The sequence below is a fragment of the Bombina bombina genome, chromosome 3 (assembly GCF_027579735.1).
Source record: "Bombina bombina isolate aBomBom1 chromosome 3, aBomBom1.pri, whole genome shotgun sequence".
NCBI lineage: Eukaryota > Metazoa > Chordata > Amphibia > Anura > Bombinatoridae > Bombina > Bombina bombina.
In genome coordinates this window covers 514,225,614-514,244,539 of record NC_069501.1, presented here as the reverse complement: position 1 = coordinate 514,244,539, position 18,926 = coordinate 514,225,614, and the positions used below count along the sequence as shown (strand labels likewise).

General features: G+C 39.4%; 1 protein-coding gene across 1 annotated transcript in view; it reads left to right on the top strand.

The window, feature by feature from the left end:
• The window catches only part of TNNI1 (troponin I1, slow skeletal type), a 64,937-nt gene extending 47,254 nt beyond the window's left edge, over nucleotides 1–17,683 (top strand). The window contains exon 7 of the mRNA XM_053706921.1: nucleotides 17,434–17,683. The gene's annotated coding sequence lies outside the window, so the exon portion shown is untranslated. The remainder of the gene's footprint in view (nucleotides 1–17,433) is intronic.
• The last annotated feature ends 1,243 nt before the right edge of the window (nucleotides 17,684–18,926 follow it).

Sequence of the window (18,926 nt, the reverse complement as noted above, 5' to 3'; positions counted from 1 at the left end):
AAATGAAAATTTACCTGACGGAGTCCAGGTTGTCAAAGTTTCTAAATTTCTGCCGTGTTTTTTTCATCCCATCCGTGCCCTTCGGTGGCTCAGTACATGAATGAAATCGGCTTAATGGTAGCGGCAAGGGACATAGTACCGTTTGCACGTCTACATTTCAGACCGCTGCAACTATGCATGCTCAGTCAGAGGAACGGGGATTACACAGATTTGTCCCCCTGTTAAACCTGGACCAAGAGACCAGAGATTCTCTTCTCTGGTGACTATGTCGGGTCCATCTGTCCAAGGGTATGACCTTCCGCAGGTCAGATGGGACAATTGTTACAATAGATGCCAGCCTTTTAGGTTGGGATGCAGTCTGGAACTCCCTGAAGGCTCAGGGATAGTGGACTTAGGAGGAGACCCTCCTTCTAATAAATATTCTGGAACTGGGAGTGATATTCCATGCTCTTCAGACTTGGCCTCAGTTAGCAACTCTGAGGTACATCATACTCAGTCGGACAATATACACGACTGTGGCTTACATCAGCCATCAAGGGGGAACAGAAGTTCCCTAGCGATGTTAGAAGTCTTACAATAATTCACTGGACAGAGACTCACTCTTGTCTATCAGCTATCCATATCCCAGGTGTTGAGAACTGGGAGGTGGATTTTCTAAGTTGTCAGACTTTTCTTCCGGGGGAGTGGGATTTCCTCCGGAGGTCAAGACCAAGCAGGAGAGGGCTTTGGTGTTTTTGACAGCGCCTGCGTAGCCACGCAGGACCTGGTATGCAGATCTGGTGGACATGTCATCCTTTCCATCACGGTCTCTGCTTCTGAGACAGGTCCCTCTACCTCAGGGTCCTTTCAACCATCTAAATAGAATCAATCTGAGATGGACTGCCTGGAGACTGAACGCTTGATGTTATCAAAGCATGGCTTCTCCGAGTCAGTCATTGATACCTTAATACAGACATGAAAGCCTGTCTCTAGGAAAATTGAACATAGATATGGTGTAAATATCTGATTGTTATGAATCCAAGGGTTACTCATGGAGTTAAGTCTGGATTCCCAGGATATTATCTTTTCTCCAAGATGTTTTTGAGAAAAGGGTTGTCAGCTAATTCCTTAAAAGGGGACAGATTTTTACTCTGTCTATTTTTTTGCACAAGCGTCTGGCAGGTATTCTAGACGTTCAGGCATTTGGTCAGGCTTTGGTTAGATCCAAGCCTGTGTTTAAAACTGTTGCTCCGCCATGGAGCTTAAACCTGATTCTTAAGGTTCTTCAAGAACCTTTTTTGTTCCATAGATATCAATCTTTATCTTGGAAAGTTCCTTTTGGGTAGCTAATTCCTCGACTCGTAGAGTCTCCAAGTTATCTGTGTTACAATGTGATTCTCCTTATCTGGTCCTTCGTACGGATAAGGTAGTCCTGCGTACCAACCTGGGTTTTTTCCTAAGGTGGTATCTAACAAGTACATCACTCAAGAGATAGTTGTTCCATGCTTGTATCCTAATCCTTCCTCAAAGAAGGAACGTCTATTACACAATATTGGACGTGGTTTGTGCTTTAAAGTTTTACTTACAAGCTACTACAGTTTTCATCAAACGTTCACCTTGTTTGTTGTCTATTCTGGACAGAGGAGAGGTCAAAAGACTTCAGCAGCCTCTCTGTCTTTTTGGTTAAAAAGCATAATTCATTTAGCTTATGAGACTGCTGGACAGCAGCCTCCTGAAGGGATTACAGCTCATTCTACTAGAGCTGTGGTTTTCACTTGGGCCTTTTTTAAATGTGGCTTCTGTTGAACAGATTTACAAGACGGAGTCTTGGTCTGCGCTTCATACTTTTCAAATTTAACAAATTTGATACCTTGCTTCTTCGGAGGCTATTTTTGGGAGAAAGGGTTTTTTACAGGCAGTGGTAACTTCCGTTTAAGTACCTGCCTTGTCCCTCCCATCATCCGTGTACTTTAGCTTTGGTATTGGTATTCCATAAGTAATGGATGATCCGTGGACTGGATACACTTAACAAGAGAAAACATAATTTATGCTTACCTGATAAATTTATTTCTCTTGTAGTGTATCCAGTCCACGGCCCGCCCTGTCACTTTAAGGCAGGTAATTTTTTCATTTGAACTACAGTCACCACTGCACCCTATGGTTTTTCCTTTCTCTGCATGTTTTCGGTCGAATGACTGAATATGGCAGTTAGGGGAGGAGCTATATAGCAGCTTTGCTGTGGGTGGACTCTTGCAGCTTCCTGTTGGGAAGGAGAATATATTCAATAAGTAATGGATGATCCGTGGACTGGATACACTACAAGAGAAATAAATTTATCAGGTAAGCATAAATTATGTTTTTTCCTTTGATACTGCAATTTCTATTATATAGTTGTGCTAGTTTGATCTAGGGGTGATCCACATATACTTATCACTGTTTAGATGCCGCTCTCACTCTCCTCCACTGGTGCAGATGCTGCATCTTGGGAAACACTGCAGTCTTGTGACCGGCTTCTCATGTCGGCTCTAATCTCTTCAATATATTGCGCAAGCAGTAGCCAATGAGCATAAGAGTGCATGCATTGGGAACTGGATCACATTGAGGGAATTAAGCTACAGAGCAAACCCAGGTTGCCCACCATAATTGGCTAATGCCAATTAGCCACACTGTGGGGGTTTGGAAACACGCCCAAATTTCGAAGCTGATTGCAGCTAAACTATAGACATTTGACAGTGCAAGGTATTTAGACATAATTATGATTTATCTTAAAGTGAATGTAAATTTTCACGAATGAAAGCTCTGTTTTTAAAAATACTATAAAAACAGGGGCACTTTTATTCATTCCCCCACCCCCAGAAGACCTGGGGGCGGGGGAATCGCTGCTCCGGTGTTCCACGCTTGCAAGGAAGAAAAGGTAAGTATTTTTTAAAAAACGGCTGCAATGTAAACTTTCATCAATGAACGTGCCCCTGTTTTTAAAAATATTTTTAAAAACAGGGCTTTCATTCGTGAAAATGTACATTCACTTTAACGTTTAAACTAAAAAATAAGAGCACAGAGCGCAACCTCGATTCAAAGTAAAGTAGATACAATTTATTAGCGCACATAAACAAATGCACTTACTAGATGATTATGATAAAAAAGCCTCAAAAACAGGACCCACTGTTCCTATGCAGCTTCACTCGACTCTATCGACAAGCCTCTCTCACAACACTGTCTCTCTGTCCACAGTCTGAGTGATCAATACAATCCTCTGTTTTGCAAGTACCTCATTACAGGATACTGATGGTACAGCTTTAGTCGCAGATCTCATCTACGCGTTTCGCCTGTCCTTGTGCAGACTTTTTCAAGACTATCTGATCAGCTAATCATAATCATCTAGTAAGTGCATTTGTTTATGTGCGCTAATAAATTGTATCTACTTAACTTTGAATTGAGGTTGCGCTCTGTGTTCTTATTTTTTAGTTTCTTGTCTTAGGCCAAGTACTCCCTACAGTACTTTGTGAATTGAAGAGCTTCACCTGGATTCTTACACGGATTCCCCATTAAGGATTGTGACATTTCATACAGATATAAGAAGTGATGGTCATCACTAGTATCTTTTATGTGAGACATTTATAGGGGAGCGTTGCACATTTGTGGTGTTAAGCCTCATATTGGGATTACACTAATTGTGATTTTGATTTTATTGATTTTTTTATTTTTGATTTGTTTATTGATTCATGCATTTACTTTAGTGATTTGTATAGATTTTATTATTTGCGTCTCCCCAGCTCAGCTGTTTTTGTGAAGTGCAAGGCTTGAGCGCAGCTCTGTGTTTTTGTGTTATCGTAACGTTTACAGTAAGTTATGGAATTTTAAAGGGATACTGAACCAAATTGTTTTCTTTCATGATTCAGATACAGCATGCAATTTTAAGCAACTTTCTAATTTACTCCTGTTATCAAATTTTCCTCGTTCTCTTGGTATCTTTATTGAAAAAGCAGGAATGTAAGCTTATGAGCCGGCCAATCTTTGGTTCAGCACCTGGGTACAGCTTGCTGATTGGTGGCTAAATGTACCCACCAATCAGCAAGTGCTATCCAGGGTACTGGACCAAAAATGGGCCGACTTGTAAGAATACATTCCTGCCTTTTCAAATAAAGATAGCAAGAGAACGAAGAAAATTGATAATAGGAGTAAATTAGAAAGTTGCTTAAAATTTGATGCTCTATCTGAATCATGAAAGAAAAAAAATTGAGTTCAGTGTCTCTTTAATACAAAAGTGTTGGTTATGCAAAACTAGGGGAATCGGTAATAAAGTGTTAGGTTAGTAATTACTCGCCTACATCAACCACAAGCTCCCACAAAAGTCCCTAAAAACTTCCAAAATGTACAATAATCCAGATAGAGGGAACACCAAGGAGGCTAGAGTGATTTAAAAATATGAACTAGGAATAGAAACTTAATTTTACAAAGAAAAAATAACAGTGCAATATCGCAAGTAACAATCCAGCCCCATAGTAAGGCTTACCGGTTTGTTCCCTGCTCGAGGGTACTGCTTGAGCTTCCTAAACTGGTAAGCCTTACTTCAATATAGGGCTGGACTGTTACTTGCGATATTGCACTATGTTATTTTTTCTTTCCACAGGTTTTTTTTTTCACTAGTTTGTTAAAGAGATTAATATAAACTAGCTCTAAATAGGGGGCGCTATAATAAGTGTATTAGGACAATGATAAATGAGTGTGTAAGCTCTACACATCAACACAAAAACATCTACCAACACATATACACACACATATATGTGAAAAATTATATATATATATATATATATATATATATATATATATACACACTTACACAAGTATACACACACCAATGTGCATGTACACTATACACACACACAAAAACAGTTATATGTGAGTGCCAGTAGTAGTATCGTTAACACCCAAAATTCTATGTACAATAGACATATACATATGATATTCCAATGCTATATATGTACTATATATGTACTTTCATCTTCCAGATTTTTTTTCACTAAAATCACTAAAGATATCACGTACACTATATCATTTCATTTTTATATTTTTTCCTTCTTTTGGATATAGTTTTACATTTTTAAATTTTTTCAATCTTCAATATTCCTTTTTTGTTGGGACATGCATTTGGAATTTTAACTAGAAAGTTCACATCACGTCGAGGGACAACTATTGTGCACACTGGCTCATATTGCCAACTTTGGGACATTTTATATTGGACTTATTATCACAACTATTATATTGCATTATGTTTTAACTGATAGGGTACCCTACTGTTATTTGTTTTAGATAATACATTGTTTTAGATAATAAATTTCATATTTTTAAACCACTCTAGCCTTCTTGCCGCTCCCTCTATCTGGATTATTGTACGAATCGGTAATAAAGGTGTACATTGTCTGTCTTTTTTAAACAATAACAATTTTGACGTAAACTGTCCCTTTATTAGGATTGCCCCTGTCAGTTCAGTTGCCAGTTAGAAAATAATTTCTGTCTATATTCATTATACCGTAAAGTGTTTACAAGCTATAAGTAAAGATTTCAGTAGTCATGGAGTACAGTCCTAAACAAATTGAATGCATTATTATGTTTATTTTAAAAACCCAGCTCATAAAATGAAGTATAGCTGCAGATCATTACTGTAAACAGGAAGTCCTTCTGAGTATGCTCTTCACAGTGGGAGTTAGGAAGGGCAGGACACAAGCACACTGAGTCACTCCCATATCCCTTGGCACAAACAATTCATGATGAGTTAATAGTGGTTGCACCTATGCTTTTATATACATTGTATACTAGCAGATTTGGCTGCCATTATTATGATGTATTACTTAAACATGAGTCACTTCTGTTTTTCCTCCTTCTTACCCTTGTATCTCTCTCTTTACATACACACATGCACTCACACACACACACACACATATATATATATATATATATATATATATATACACACATATATATAGATAGATAGATAGATAGATAGATAGATAGATCAAAATAACAAGAGTATTGCATTGAGCAATGATACTTTTTTTATTGGACTAACTATACATTTATAAGTTGACAAGCTTTCGGAAGAGTTCCTTCCTTTATCAAGTCTAAAGCAATACTGACCAATTCAATGGAATTTACAGATTATATCTTGAAACACAGAATAGCTGAGAAGACAGTGCAGGGAGAGGAGGAGGTGTCGTAAAAATCATGAGGGGGGCTTAGGTAACAGGCAGACAGTGTCCAGTGTAGGAGAACAGACAGGGGAAATATATAGCTTTACATAGAGCATATAATGACATAAAGTTATATATCAACATTGAATCAATATCTATAAATATGTGAAATTGTATATACAGGGGGAATACAAAAGTTAAAAAAAAAGACAAAAGTGTGGACATAGGCTTACCTGTGTACCTATGTATAAAGAATGTGGAATATACAATGTAATTGACTAAATTGGCCGCAAATCTGCACGGGGCAGCATTGCACATGCAGTTTACCAGAACTGTTTGTGCAATGTTAAATGCTGACAGCATATCATGTCGGACAGACATCGATAAATCGGCCCCTTTGAATTCAATGCCCTTAAAATGACCATTAAACAAAATTCCCCATTTCAAAATGGGGTAGATTTATTACAGGTCAAGTGGACTTGATTCACTGTAGTGAATCATGTCCTCTCAACCTCGCTAAATGCCGACAGCATGTGGTGTCGGCATTTAACATTGCACAAGCATTTCTTGTGAAATGTTTGTGCAATTCCGCCCCCTGTACACTTGCGGCCATGATCGGGATCAGATTGGGATGATTTTCTTACAAATGCAGTCTTTTAACTTCTGTTTCTGGCACACCAGAAATCTACTCCAATGTGCTTAAAAAGACACAAAACACTAAAGGGCCAGATTACAAGTGGAGTGCTAAATATCGCTTGCATGCGAGTAAATCACAATGCAAAAATGAGCTTGCGTTCGCATTGCTAGGAAGCATTGCGCTCATGTTTGTCATCACTCAGTCTTGATTCACTCTGCCTTATATCAGGCTTACTTCCCTTCTCCCTTACCTTATGTTTCCATTCCCTCTTCTTGTATATTGTAAGCTTGAGAGCCTCTCTACCTGTAGGCCACTTTGTATTTAAGTGAACTACTACTGATTGTGCTCAAGGGCAGGGCATTCCTCTCCTTTTGTATAGCTCAATTACTACACCTACAACTGTAATGTACCCCTACTGTACTTGTTTGTGTATTATTATATCCCTGTAATGTTTTTATTCTTTGTATAGCACTGCGTAATCTGCTGGCGCTTTATAAATAACCGATAATGATAATGAGAACACGCTTCCATAGACTCTTATTGTTGCCTTGTTCTGATGCTGTCACAGACGGCATCAGAACCTCACGCAGCAAAGGAGGTAAGTAGTGCAGCATTTTTAAATATATATGTATACAAATAAATACATATATATTTACATGTTAATATATGTATATACACATATTAACACATAAATATATATGTATATAATTATATACATATATATATACATTGCGGTCTATGGGAACAGACAGTTCCCATTAACCACAATGTCAAGGCACTTCTCAGTGCCATTTATTTTTCTAACACCCCACTCCCACCAACTTTAAAGCCCCAAAACTGCCTAGTGCGGTTTTTTTTTTAATTAAAAAAAATAAAGCTTGATTTTTTTAAATAAAAAACTACAATGCCCTCTATTTTGAGGGCATTTGGGGAACTTTTAGAAAATTAACCAGATATCTAATCTCTGGTTAATTTTCAGCGTGCTAATTTCTACCGCGAGGCCACAGTAGCAATGACCAGCCACTTGTAATGACTGGTTAATTATTGCACTCCCCCAAATGGGCAAATGGGCCCCTTTTGCAGGAGCGCAATAATTTAGTGCTACACTTGTAATCTAGCCTTAAATAAATTCTAGACATGATGAAGATTATGAAGTGAGTATTAGCCTAAAAGTAATATGCAGATTTTTAAACATTAGATTCTTAAATATTATTATTATTGGTTATTTGTAGAGCGCCAACAGATTCCGCAGCGCTAATATTGAAGAAATCATTGTAGCGGCAGACCTCCCAACTGTCCCTATTTGAGAGGGACAGTCCCTAATTCTGAGCTCTGATCCCCTGTCCCTCTGAGAGTCCTTATTTGCAGAATTTCCTTTTAAAGGGGCAGTCAAGTCCAAAATAAACTTTCATGATTCAAATAGGGCATGCAATTTCCAATTTACTTTTATCACAGATTTGCTTTGTTCTCTTGGTATTTTTTGTTGAAAGCTAAACCTAGGAGGTTCATATGCTAATTTCTTAGATGTTGAACGCCGTCTCTAATCTGAATGCATTATGGCAGTTTTTCCACCACTAGAGGGCGTTAATTCATGTGTTTCATATAAATAACATTGAGCTCACACATGTGAAGTTACCCAGGATTGAGCACTGATTGGCTAAAATGTCAAAAGAACTGAAATAAGGGTGCAGTTTGCAGAGGCATAGATACAAGGTAATTACAGAGGTAAAACGTGTATTGTTATAACTGTGTTGGTTATGCAAAACTAGGGAATGGGTAATAAAGGGATTATCTATCTTTTTAAACAACAAAAATTCTGGTGTTTACTGTCCCTTTAAACCCACCCATAGACCACCTAGATAGACCCACAAACCACCCAGACACAACTACTGACTACCTAGACATGCCCATAACCCCAACCACTATCATCCCATGACTCCACCCCCTTTTTACATGAAACAGCAACAGCCCCCTCATCCTTCCAAGTGCCTTATACCTAGCTACAAATGTTGGGATGTATAGTTTATATAGCGTGATAGGTGCAGCCATGTTGTAACTTGCTCTATAGGTTTCCCTAACTTTTAAAGCACATTCTCCTCATCTAATCTTCTCTGCTGAGCCACTTAGAGATAGTCATAAATGAGCTGATAAAGTAACAGTTTGAGAGGGTTTGGTGTCCCATTAAAATTGTACACAAATGCGTTATGATTTCTTCCCCTGAGGAGGAGCTTGCTGGGTACACAACATACACAATGGGCTAGATTATGAGTGGAGCGTTATTTATCAATCCCGCATTAATTGTGCTCGACTTCGGCTTTTTGTGTACGTCGGATACCGCGTGTATTGCAAGTTGAAAGTAAAAGCTGAATATACAATATTGCAACCGCATTAATGTATTCTCCCATAAACGTTACTGTAACACAAAAAGTGGAAAGTAAACCTAACACCCTACTCGCGTGCAAACCCGATTGTATTTTCTCAAGTGCGCTAACCCAACATAAAATATTAATATTTCACATTCCTATGTTCTTCACATAACAGAATATGTTCTATTTATTCATGAATACATATATATATATATATATATATATATATATATATATATATATATATATATAAATAATGTTTTTTTGGTATAATATAGATCTATTTATAAATATAAATATATATATATATCTAGATAGATATACATATATAGGTATAGATATATACAGATATATATAATTCATTAAAATTATGGGGGGAGATAAAAAACTGAAATTAAAATCCTCCATGTCTCAAGATTAAATCAATGTAAATATTTGCATAGGAAATTAGCACAGCTAGGCAAGTATACCCGCTTGCTTTTCCCCAGAAATAACTCACATACAATGTTACCAATGCACAAGAGAATTCTGGGTAAGGTATGCAAATTAGATATGCAAATTCTCATTTTTTTATAGGAATATGTATATATAAATACTTAGAACATATTCCCCTATGTGAAGAACATTGGAATGTAAAATATTTATATTACAAACACAGTTAAACACTTTATTAAATATAAATATTGCATACATTTTTTTCCCCGTTTTCAGCTACTAAAAGGGACATTCCGGTCAAAATTTAAATGCTCATGGATGAATTACATCTTTAAATAGAAATATATTTGCAATATACATGTATTGGCAAATATGCTAGTGCACGGTGCATACTTTAATACACTTTTGAAACAGATTTAGCTTGTATTAGAAGCATTTGTGCTAATGCATGTATATAACAAAAATGTTTCTATTCAACTAAATGCATCCATGATGGAGACCCAACTTTCTGACACTGGGCCCTACATTGGACCACAGAATTTTTTTGGTAGTCTTCAGATTTCATAATGCCATGCACACATTCAAGAAATCCAGTTCCTGAAGCAACAAAGCAACCCCAAAACATCAGTGAACCTTCATGTTTGACCTTAGGGACTGTATTATTTTTTTTAAAAGCCTCAATTCTTTTTCTGAAAACAGTAGAATACCAAAAAGCTGTAATTTTGTTTTATCCACAGAACATTCTCCCAAAAGGATTTTGGCTTCCTCAGGTAAGTTTTAGCAAACAGCAATCTGGCTTTTTTATGTTTCTGTGTCAGCAGTGAGGTCCTCCTGGGTCTCCTACCATCACGTTCCTTTTCATTCAGATGGCGACGTATAGTGCGAGCTGACAATTGTAACATTTGTCAGCTTGAATTTGTCTGGAAGTTGATCAAGGTTCTTTATCCACCATTCAAACAATCCTTTGTTGCAGTCTTTGATCAATTTTTCTCTTCTGTCCACGTCCTGTGAGATTAGCTACAGTGCCATGGGCTGTAAACTTCTTGACAATGTTGCGCACAGTGGACAAAGGAACATTAATATCTCTGGAGATGGACTTGTAACCTTGAGATTGTCCATGCTATTCCACAATTTTTGTTCTCAAATCCTCAGACAATTCTCTGCTGTTCTTTCTCTTCTCCCTACTCAGTGTGACACACAGATACACAGAACAGAAAGGTTGAGTAAATTTGTCATCATTTTAACTGGTTGCCGGTGTGATTTCTATATTGTCAGCACCTGTTAATTGATACAGATGAGTTTAATTACAAATTACAGGAGCATCACAAACTTGGAATGCAATTATTTCTTACAATTTTGAGAAGGTGCCAATAATTTTGTCCGGTCCATTTTTGGAGTTTTGCGTGCAATGTGTCAGATTTGGCTTTTTTTCTCCACTTTTTTTGTGTCATACCGATACAAACAAAAGAAATAAACATGAGAATGCCTAAACATTTGTAATTGCAACAATTTTCGTGGTGTAGTGATGCATTATCTGACAGAAATGCAGGGGTGCCAATATTTTTGGCCATGACTATATATATATATATTTGAGCTCTTATAACTTTTTAATGCCATTTTTTTTCTTAGACATAGTTATTATGAGTGTAACTGTACTAAAAGCATTTTGAATGTTTTTTTTTTTGCAACTTGTTTGAGCATAACAGTTAACCAGAGCTCTGAGGTCCCACTAATCCGATGTGCATTAAATTAAATTCAGCTCGAGCGAACGTGTTTACTTTCAACTTGTAATACGCACCAGACTTCTGACATATGCAAACACTGGAGTGATACACCCGATATCACTTGTGCACAACTGTTAGCGCGCCACTTGTAATCTGGCTACATCTGCAGGAGTTAAATATATAGGGCCAGATTACAAGTGAAGCGCAAACATTTGTGCACACGCTATATCGGGTAACGAGCTGAAAGTAAATGCGATCGCGTGCGCACAATCACATTTACGCTAGAATGATTATCGCATCCTCAGAGCTCTGGTTAACTGTTTTGCAAAAACATTAAAAAACATAAATTATGCTTACCTGATAATTTAATTTCCATCTGTGGGAGAAGAGTCTACTGCTTCATTCATTACTTGTGGGAACTAAGAACCTGGCCACCAGGAGGAGGCAAAGACACCCCAGCCAAAGACTTAAATACCTCCCCCACTCTCCTCATCCCCCAGTCATTCTGCCAAGGGAACAAGGAACAGTAGGAGAAATATCAGGATATAAATGGTGCCAGAAGAATAAAATTAAATTTAGATCCATCCACCAGTGAACAGGTGGGAGCAGTGGACTCTCCTTCCACAGACGGAAATTAAAGCATAATTTATGTTTTCCATCTTAATGGGAGGAGAGTCCACTGCTTCATTAATTACTTGTGGGAACAAATACCGAAGCTCTAGAGGACACTGAATGAACAAAACGGGAAGGTAAAAGGAGGCAAACCCTTTACTGAGGGCACCACAGCCTGCAGAACCTTTCTCCCAAAAACAGCTTCCGCTGAGGCAAAAACATAGAATTTGTAAAATTTAGCAAAAAGTATGTAAGGAGGACCAAGTAGCCGCCTTAAAAATCTGCTCCAAAGAGGCCTTGTTCTTAAAGGCCCAAGAAGAGGCCACAGCCCTAGTTGAGTGAGCCGTAATCCTCTGAGGAGGCTTATGTCCCGCTGTCTCGTAGGTCAAACGGATAACGCTCCTCAACCAAAATGACAGTAAAGTGGAAGAGGCCCTCTGCCCCCCACGCTTCTGTGAATACACGACAAATAAAGACAAAGTCTGTCTGAAATCCTTGGTGGCCTGAGGATAAAACTTCAAGGCTTGAACTACATCCAAGTTATGAAGTAACCTTTTCTTAGACAAAGAAGGGTTATGACACAAGGAAGGAACTACTATTTCCTGATTGATGTTATTATCTGACACCACCTTGGGAAGAAACCCCAACCCAGTGTGAAGCACAGCCTTATCAGCGTGAAAAAACTGGTAAGGGGGCTCACATTGCAAGGCCGCTAACTCAGAGACTCTGCGAGCTCAAGCAATAGTCAGAAGAAATAGAACCTTCAAGGAAAGAATCTTAATGTCAGGCGCATGCATGGGCTCAAACGGCCCTCTGCAAAACCTTAAGAACCCAATTTAAGCTCCAAGGAGGAGCAGAAGTTCTAAATACCGGTCTGATTCTAGACAGAGCCTGAACAAAGGACTGAATATCAGGAAGCTCCGCTAGCTTCTTGTGTAACTGAACCGATAAGGCCGAAATCTGTCCCTTTAAAGAACTGGCGGCAAGACCCTTATCCAGACCATCTTGGAGAAAAGCCAGAATCCTGGATACCCTAACCTTGTGCCAGGGATATCCAGGTTCCTCACACCAGGATAAATAGGTCCTCCACACCTTTATGATAGATGTGACGAGTGACCGTTTTCCTGGCCTGAATGAGAGTATCAATCACTCTTTCTGAGAACCCTCTCTTGGCCAAGACTAGGCGTTCAATCTCCACGCAGTCAGTCTCAGAGAATCAAGATTTTGGTGGAGAAAAGCAGTGAACCAGCAGATCTCTGCAACAGGATAACCTCAATGGAGGAGACAACGACATCCCCACCATATCCGCAAACCATGTCCTCCATGGCCACAATGGAGCAATTAGAATAGTCGAAGCCTGCTCCTGTTTGATGCGGGACACCACTCGAGGAAGAAGTGGCAGGTGGGAAAAAAGGTAAATTAGGTTGAATTTCCAATTTACTGCTAAGGCATCTATCAGCTCTGCCTAGGGATCCCTGGACCTTGACCCATATATGGGTAGATTGAAACTAAGTCTGGACGCCATGAGATCTATCTCCAGCATCCCCATCTGTTGCAGATCTCCGCAAACACCTTTGGGTGGAGAGCACATTCCCTCGGATGAAAAAAGATTGTCTGCTGAGGAAATCCCCTTCCCAGTTGTCCACACCCCGAATGTGGATCGCTGAGAGCGAACAGTTGTGGGTCTCCGCCCATTCCAGAATCCAAGACACCTCCCTCATAGCTAGGGAGCTTCTCGTTCCCCCATAATGGTTTATGTATGCCACTGAGGTGGTGATGTCCTACTGGAACCTGATGAAACGGGATGACCCCAAGAGGGGCCAAGCTCTCAGAGCAAGGAATATTGCTCGTAGTTCCAAGATATTTATCAGTAGGGTCGACTCCTCTTGAGTCCACCTGCCCTGTGCCTTTTTGGCACTCCAAACAGCTCCCCATCCTGATAGACATGCATCCGTGGTCACAATCTCCCAGGATGGTCTCAAGAAGGATGTCCCCTAGGACAGCTGTCCCAGGCAGACCCACCAAGAGAGGGATTCCCTTGCTCTATTGTCCAGAAAAATCTGCTGGGATAGATCTGAGTGATTGCCGTTCCATTGTCTCAACATGCATAGCTGTAGAGGTCTTAGATGGAAAATGGCGAAAGGAATGAGATCTATGCTGGAAACCATGAGCCTGATCACCTCCATACACCTGGCCACAGATAGCATTGAGGAGGTCTGAAGCACAAGACAACTGGACATAATCTTGGAACATCTCTGATCGGTCAAGAATATCTTCATAGATATGGAATCCATTATTGTACCCAGGAACTCCACCCTGTTGCTGGGAACCAGAGAACTCCTTCCCTCACTTATATTCCATCCGTGGGATCGAAGGAGAAGAAAAAGAGCACTTGAATGGTCCTCCGTGAGACTGCAGGACGGAGCCTGAACCAGGATATCATCCAGATAAGGAGCCACCGCAATACCTCTGGCTCTCACTACCACGAGCAGCACTCCCAGAACCTTCGGAAAGACTTCAGGCAGTCACCAGACCAAACGGTAGGGCCACAAACTGGAAGTGTTAGTCCAGAAAAGCGAATCTAGACTTGGAAGTCATGTCCGCAGACCACAGAGCCCTGCGGGCTAGAACCGAGAAACCTGATTTCTTGGCATTTAGGCGAATAACCTGCATATTAGCATCACAGATAAAATAATTAGCTACCCTTAATGCCTTAATCTTTTCCTGTATCTCCTTGAGGGGAGTCTCCACCTCGACCATAGCTGACAGTGTGTCTCACCAGTATGTAGCCGCTCCTGCCACTGCAGTGATCGCCGCTGCCGGTTGAAAAACAAACCCATGAGTTGAAATATCTTCCTCAACATGGATTCTAATTTTTTATCCATGGGCTCTTTGAAGGACGAGCTATCCTCATGGGGAATAGTTGTCCACTTCGAGAGCATGGAGATAGCTCCATCCACCTCAGGAATCGCCCCCATAGCTCAAGCTGAGAGCCTGGAACAGGGAACAGCTTTTTAAAAGAGGTAGAGGGAGAAAAGGACGAGCTAAGTTTCTCCCACTCATTCTAAATAATAGAAGCCATCTTCATGGGAACTGGGAAGGTCTGAGGCACCACCCTGTCCTTGTAAACCCTATCTAGCTTAGGGATCGATGGTTCTTCCGGAAGTTGCGGCTCTAGAACCTCCAATGTAGCAAGCACTTCTTTCAATAAAAAGCGCAAATAAACTTAAAGTCTGGCTCCTCCACAGCTGGAGGTCTAGAAGACACTGATTCCGTCCCAGAGAGAGCGCCCTCCAAAAAGTCGGAGGTGTCCTCATCAGCAGATAATCTTTCAGAGACATCCAACGGAGTAGATAACCCCTGGGATGGAAGGCTATGTCTTTCCCTTCGCTTGCGCTTCGAAGGGCGTGGTAAGGCATGGAAGGCTGCAGAAACCGCTGTTTGCAGCTGGACAGCGAAATCTGGAGGCCAAGAGGCCCCTACCACGGGAGGATCCCTCAGGCCCTGGGGAGCTGCATGTGTGATCGGAGATGAATGTAGGGAACGCACCTCGTGGGATGGAGAACCCTCCGAGGTTAAAGGCTCATTAGTGCTAAATATATTATTCTTTTTAGATATTGCAATCGTATCAAGGCATGTGGAACACAGTTGAGCATGCGGAATCAACATGCACCTCCTCACAATAAACACAGGTATTGGATTTAATTAAAGAGGGAGTATCTCTAACATATCAGAGTCCTCCACAGCTTGCGCCTTTAATACGGACTAGATAGATTAAATGGCACCTTTATAAACCAATCGCCGGGACACTCACCACCACCTATGACCCAGACCACAGCGAAACCGTTACATCTCCCGCAATTGCGATCAGAAAAGAGGAAGTTGAAGAGGCCACACCAAGTCACATGGAGTGCCATGCAGGACCGCCCCTGCACTATAGAAAAAACGCGTCAAAAAAGGCAGCGCCGATCTACACCTGACTGTTCACACATTGCTAGAGCCTCATCTCACACATGATGCAGCACTAAACACAATAAAGATATTATGCATAAATCCCCCCCCCCCCCGTTCAATAATCCCCTTTCCAGGGATATTAACCCTTGATTCTATACAGATGAAAGGAGACACACTGTGACCCTGTCTTCTTGCGTTATCATATGTGTATAAATGAATACCAGAATCTACGCCGTGGAACAGGAACATGGCCCTTCAAGTGTGACAGGTTAGTAGCATCGCTCCTGACATGGACTTGAGTGCATAAAGCAGGCAGCGAAACTCGTCAACGCTGATTGCTTAAGGAGCTGTTAATCTGAGTCGGGATGGTTTCGCAGAAAGACTCTCCCTGCATATCCGTACTTTCACCTATGCTCTCACTGAGAGGCTGACAGGACTACTTAAAGGGACACTGAACCCAAATTTTTTCTTTTGGGATTCAGATAGAACATGCAATTTTAAGCAACTTTCTAATTTACTCCTTTTATCAAATTGTCTTCATTCTCTTGGTATCTTTATTTGAAGTGCAAGAATGTAAGTTTAGATGCCGGCCCATTTTTGGTGAACAAACTGGGTTTTTCTTGCTGATTGGTGGATAAATTCATCCACTAATAAACAAGTGCTTTCCATGGTTCTGAACCAAAAAAATAGCTTAGATGCCTTCTTTTTCAAATAAAAAAAGCAAGAGAATGAAGAAAAATTGATAATAGGAGTAAATTAGAAAGTTGCTTAAAATTGCATGCTCTATCTGAATCCCGAAAGAAAAAATTTGGCTTCAGTGTCCCTTTAAAACTCCAGTCCCATTTCGAAGAGTACTACCCTCCATAAGAGACTACTCCGAATCTTCCGACACTTCTCTGCCAACCTCCTGTGACGAAAGGCAAAGAATGACTGGGGGATGAGGGGAGTGGGGGATGAGGATTTACAGACATATATACACATGTAACACAAATTCATATGTACATATATATATAAGTGCATTGGAGCCCTTTGCGGTAAGGTAGATGAAAACATGTAAAATCATATTTATGCAATATTCATATTTTCATGTCGGGTTAGAATATGCGATTGGGCTTGCGCATATTAGAATATGTGATCGGGTTAGTGCAAATGAGAATATGCAATGGTGTTTGCGCAAAAGTGGGGTGTTTTTTCCAATTTTTTTTCTCCATTGACTTCTCTGGGGGAATACGTGAACGCGCACACGATATTCTAACTTCACATTTTTGCGCTTGTTTGGTTACTGCTAGAGCAAAAACAGTTTACTTTCAACTCATAATAGGAGCGCAACCCGACAAGCGCAAAAATCTTAATTCTAGAACAATAACACTCCACTTGTAATCTGGCCCAATGTAAAAGCATTTTTTTTAAATATAATGCACTAAATAAATGGATAATTTCATGTTTGTACTGCAAATATAGAAAGTGCACTAACAAGAGATTTGAGGCACACACATGCATAGCAATACTGATCGTTCTTTTTTTCTTCTTTTTTCCAGAGGGATCGGCCTATCTTTTTTCCTGCCTTCATCTTTGTTCTCACTGTCTAAACATCATATCAAAACATGGCAACAAGTTAGTGTACTGCAAGAACAGGTGCTTCCATGTCACTGTATATTCATCAGTAAAATGAGTGTGAGGTGGGACGATTCGAATTGCTGATTACTATTTCACCGCAGCTGAACATTCCACCTCAAGGAGTATCTTTGTTAATAATAAAACCAAGTAAATAAAGTATTCCACATAGTATCTGGTCTTGTATTTTCTATCAAATCATAATGGGTTAAACATTTTATCTCTCCCTCTCCAACTTTTTATTACCACCCCCCCTATCTTCCTCTACTCTGCAGAAAGGTATAAAGAGCACAACAAAGAAGTTAAATATTAAACATAACAGTCTCAGCACTCCACAGGGGGTAGAGCTGAAAAACATATTAAGTGTTACTGTTTGTTATATGTATCTTCAAGTTATAACAGGATGTGAATGTTTGCAGTATTTATTATCAGAGTAATAATACTCTGCAACATTATATACTTCAGCATTTGTTACATATTATGGCAGCACCATTATACAAAGTAACATATTTATTACCAGTGTATAGATATCCATTACAATTATACAGGGCTGTATATTTATGGTCACTAAATCAACACTCGTTTCATCTTACAATACAGTACAGTTGATAATCAATATATACAGAGGGTGCCATTTTGATTTTGTGTGTATTCTGTTGCTCATTTTAAAGTTCTAATTTATGTAGAGGCATGTCATATCATTGTATAATGCAATATGTTCATGATCGATATCTAGACTCGCTATATAGTATTCATTATTAATATTTAGGCAGTCATACATTGCAGTCTGCTCATTATTAGTGAGTATATAGCCCACATATATAAATGCATTATTAATGTATAGGTATTTATCATCATTACACTTAAAGGGACATTAAACACTAAATAAATGCTATACAGAATGATGCATTCAAAGAAAAGATTAGTATGAGAATAAAGTAGATCGATTTTTTAAAGTTTCATTAGCTGTTTAAATATTGACAAAATAGGTGTAAAGTTTTAGTGTCTATAAAAAAATGGGAGCTGCCATGTTGTAACTTAGGTTACCTTCTCTGCTGTGGCCAATTAAGGACAGTTATAAATAGGTCCCTAGAGTGTTCAGCCAATGGCTGTGTGGAATATAACAGTGTTCAGCAACTGAAAAGCTCACAATTTTAGAATGGAATTATAGGAAACGGGGACAAAATAAATAATGAAAGTATATTGTACAGTTTTTTTATATACATATGGATGATCATTTTATATTACCATCTCAAAGTGTTTAATTTCCCTTTAACATTCTTATCAGTGTACAGATACACAGTGCAAATCTATCTCTCTTAACAGTCTGCTTTCTTTCTCATCAGTCTTACACAGTGCAACTTTTTCTGTGTCAGTCTATTTCTCTCTTCAGTCTATAGATTCACAGGCCTCTAGT